Below are 4,668 nucleotides of genomic sequence, written 5' to 3'. Positions count from 1 at the left end.
GTCAAAATCAGTCAAGTAGTATCAGTACCCATAACTATGGTATCGATACTACTATATAAGGGTATTGGTACCCTGTGGGGTATCAATACCTCTTTTCCATTCGATGTTTGGGGGTATCGGTACTGTCCAAAGGAGGTATCGGTACTAACCTACCTAAAACTCAATTTTTACTCGATTATGGTTTGAAATACTTTGTAAAATTTATTCCAAAAATATTTTAAGAGTGAAACACAATTTTTCATTTAAGTTAGGAGTAAAAAAGATATTTGAAAACTTAGAGTAATATTTATGATATTCGAATAATTAAATCGAATAATATTTGAAATTGAATATAAAATCTTAAAATTCAATAACACTTTATTTGTTATATTGAAACATCAAAATGTTTTCAACAAAAACATTTTGAATATATATATATAAATATAAATTATAGTTTTTTTAAAATATATATATATATATATATATATTATATAGTATAATATTATATATTATTTATTATACTTTATTTATTTTCATTTTCTTTTTTTATTTATTTTCTTTTTTTGGTCCAAAATTCAAGGTTCAAATCCAAATCCAGAAGAGCACAATCGGATGGTAGTCCTGATCCAGCAAACCAACCCGAGGACCCAACAAATCAACCCGACTGAGAGTCCAGTAAACCGACCCGACTCGAGTCTGCCTGACCTTGTAATATAGGGTTTTCAACTTAAGTAAATGCACCGCACGATCTTGAGCCGTTAGATCTGCAACCAATCCAACGACCCAAAATAGACCGCCGAGCAAAGTGGAGTTCAGCCGACTTGAAGAAACCATCCCCTATTAGGGAACAATTTTTCCAGCAACAACAACAATCAACCCAACAACGTGATTCCATAAGATTAAAAACATGTATTTCTATCCTAATGAAACACAAAAACCGAATGTAAAATAAAGAAATCCTAGGCTATAAATTCCTGTAAAATCAAAGCAAAATCAAATTAGAGATCAAGGAAAAAGCATTTGTAAATTTCGAAAAGAGAAGAAATAAAAAAGGTACTTCCTTTCTTTTTCGGTTCATTTGCATGTGGTTGTATGGGGTTTATTTTGTTTTGTTTTTGATTAAGAAAGAAAAAGAAGAGAACCTAAAAAAATAAAACTTTTTTCGAAAGATCTTTATCAGATCTAGTTCTCTATGAGGCTCTTTTGTGAAAACTAATCGGAGATTTAGAAAGAGGGGAACAAGAGCTTTAGAATGGTGTAAAAAAAGTTTGGTTTCGCCGCCGATGAACGACGGCCGGCGCCAATCTACTGCATTCAGCGAGGCGGTGCACGGTCAAAATCTGGGTTCATATGAACCCCAACGGAGTGTTCTTCATAAAATGAAGCACACGATGAACTTGTTCAGAGAAAACAAAGAAAGGGGATTTGATCCATTTTGAGGGGGTGAAAAATGAATTTTGTTTCTGATTTTTGGGCTTTATAGCCAACCCAAAAACCTGACTGGATCCCCTAAGGATCTGCGTGTTTTCACACTGGTAGGGGCTAATTACAGAACATGTCCCTAATTTATTTTTAAAACCTGTTTAATCCTTAAATTCGATTTGGTTCCTATTTTTCTTTTAAATTTACCCCTCACTGTATTTTATTTTTCAATTTGGTTCTTTTATTTATTTATTTCATGTTTTATTTAATTTAAAATACTACCACGCTTTATGAGTCGTTAATACGATAATAATCGTTCGTTTATTTATTTTATTTATTTTATTTTTATTTTTATTTTTATTTTAGTAATTTTTGTCTTTATTTATATTTTGCAATTGACATTTTTTATTTTTTATTTAATCAACTTTTTCTTTACATTATTTTTATTTACTTTGTATTTTCAATATGTATGATTTTTTTATGTTCTATTTATTTCAATTTTTCATTCTGTTATTTTTTATTTCTTGGCATGTATATATATATATATATATATATTCCTGTTTTGTCTGAAGAATTATAATTGAACTTTTTTTTTTCTTTTTCTACTGATCAATTTAGTTCTTATTTTTAACATTTTTTACTTTTTAGGGGTACTCTTAAATCAATTAAAGGTAATTAATTTGAATTGATTTTTTACTTTTTAATTTAACTTACAATTTTCTTAATTAAGACAATCGGAAATTAAATTAGTAGCGAAAGGACAATACAATGGTGCTAATCCTTCATTGACTATAACTGACTCTCGAATCCTACATATTTCTCGTAAAATGCAGACCATGTAAGATGATGTCCGATCAAACTAAATATTTTTTTAAAATGATCAGTGGCGACTCTAACCCATTTATTCAAGTCGAAGGCTAATTCTGGGTCCACCCAAAAGATCGTTGTGATAGCTTGACGACTTTGTTGGGGACAGGTAAGTGAGTCAGGCTAAGACTAATTTCCGGTTGTCTTCTTAAGTGAAAATTGTAAGTTTAAATTTTAATGTAATTTTTCGATCTTTATTACTTACATTTCCATCTCAGCTCTATACCCGAGCTCCATACCTTTTCTTAAGTAGAGGTGAAAGTGACTCATTCGTGGGAATTTATTCTCCATATAGGCCTAGCAAGTAACCTTCGAAATTCATATAACTTATGTTTTCGTGGGAATTTATTCTCCGTATAGACATAAGGGAATGTATCCTCTCGAATTTAACTTGGTCCACACGGGCTTGTAATGGGCTTAAGATTGAGGGTCTGGAAAGCCCAAGGGGTCACTAGCAAGGAGAACTCGGGTACCTTTTCTTTAGAACCTAAACCGGGAGACTACAAGGAATTAGAGCCCACCCGAAACTCCATTTCAAAACCTAGGATGTTTTTACTTTTATCATATTTTTTACTTTTATCATTATTATTTCTATCTTACTAACTGATTTTTCTTTCTTGCTTGCTTTTTTATCATTTGCATCATAAAAAGAGGTAATTGATCCACAAAAAAATTGTTTGTCACATACAAATAATCCACATTAATGGACAAAGGGGTTGTAATGAAAGAGGTGAAAAACACCGAGGTACGACTATGGTCCAAAAAGACTTAGAAAGAAAAGCGAGACAGAATGCAAGAAAACTATGTGTCAGATCTGGTTGGCTATGCTTCTATCAGTCTAAAGCAAAATAATGTTCAAGAACTATGGAGTATTTGGGAGAGCTAGAAAAGTGACCAGAAAAGGAGGTTCTGCCAGCGGTATGGTGATATTACACTTCTACTCTATGTCAAGACAGATGAGCCCCTAATTCGAGCCCTAGTATAATTCTGGAATCTGGGGTACAACTGCTTCACATTTAACCAAGAGGACATGGCACCCACAATCGAAGAATATACTGCTCTGTTGCACTGTGATGCAATCAGAATGGATCGGGTTTACATCAAGCACATCAAGAGTCAGCTTTTCAAGAACGAGTTGGAAAAAGTGGCGGGGGTAGATGAGAAATAGGTAACTGACCGAATTCAACATAAAGGTAATGAGGAAGAAATTGCTTGGACTCATATCAAGCAACTAATGAAGAATCACCCTGATGAATGGAAAGCAATTGACCTTTTCGCGCTGGGCATTTATGGTTTGGTTATCTTCCCAAAGACTTTGGGATACATTGAGGCGGCTGTTGTGGAACTATTCGAACAACTCCTGAAATGAGTAAATCCAACACCGATAAATTTAGCTGAAAGTTTTCACTCCCTCAACCATTGTAGGAAGACTGACGCAGGAAGACTGACGAAGGAAGATTTATAAGGTATGCATAACTTCTCCAAGATTGGATCCATAGTCAATTTTGGAAAACTAATGGGATTTATTACCACTGATTCAGCACCACTTATTCTCCTTTGGGGGAATTCCTCACCCTGAAATGGTAAGAAGTTGTCCCAAAAGAAAAATGGATTAAGGTATTCACACACCTTCAGGATAGGGATATTATCTAGAGAGCCCTCTGGTTGACCTATAGTGACATCCTTTCCGATATGTAGACTCAAAAACTATGACATTATTTGGATTATGGGGAGGAGTCGGATACTCTCCACTTTTGGCACTTTGATAGTATGGGATACGCTAGTTTGTCCCAACAACAAATGGAATATCTGGATCGGAATTTACATATCATGGGGACAACTACAAGAAAAAGGTCAAAGAAGTAGCTGAGTCATGGAAGAAAATGTTTCCTATGGATGTCGTGGCCGCTAAGGACATGTTTACTCCAAACTATTTAGAATGGAGGAGATTAAGAAAAAATGACACCATCCTAGTGCCAGACCATGAAGTCACTCGAACCATGGAAGAACATCTTAAGCATGTTCCCTTCGAGCTAGAAATAGAAAGGAAAGAATTTGAAGCTGAAAAACAGGAGATGAAACAAAGTCTAAGGGAACGCGAGGCTAAAATATTCCAGTGAAAGTTAGATGTTGATACCCAGAAGGATCGGGAAAACAAGTTAGAGAGAGAACAAAAGAAAATTTGTTTTGAGCTTGAGGATTTGAGAAAAGGATATCAAGAACAAGTCCAGAGTAATTCCAATCTGAAAAGGTCTTCTTAGTACTGGAAAAGTGAAACTAGCACTCTAAAAAGGAAGATTGAAAGGCAGGACGAAAGAGAGACCTTGAAATAACAACTAAATACTTCTTATAGACGTTTGTTAGACAGTTAGCACCAGAATAAGCGTTTGAGGATCCAAG

This window comes from Hibiscus syriacus, unplaced genomic scaffold (assembly GCF_006381635.1).
Source record: "Hibiscus syriacus cultivar Baekdansim isolate YM2019G1 unplaced genomic scaffold, ASM638163v2 tig00111201_pilon, whole genome shotgun sequence".
Taxonomy (NCBI): domain Eukaryota; kingdom Viridiplantae; phylum Streptophyta; class Magnoliopsida; order Malvales; family Malvaceae; genus Hibiscus; species Hibiscus syriacus.
The sequence above is the reverse complement of the archived record's forward strand: the minus strand, read 5'-3'. Positions refer to the sequence as shown.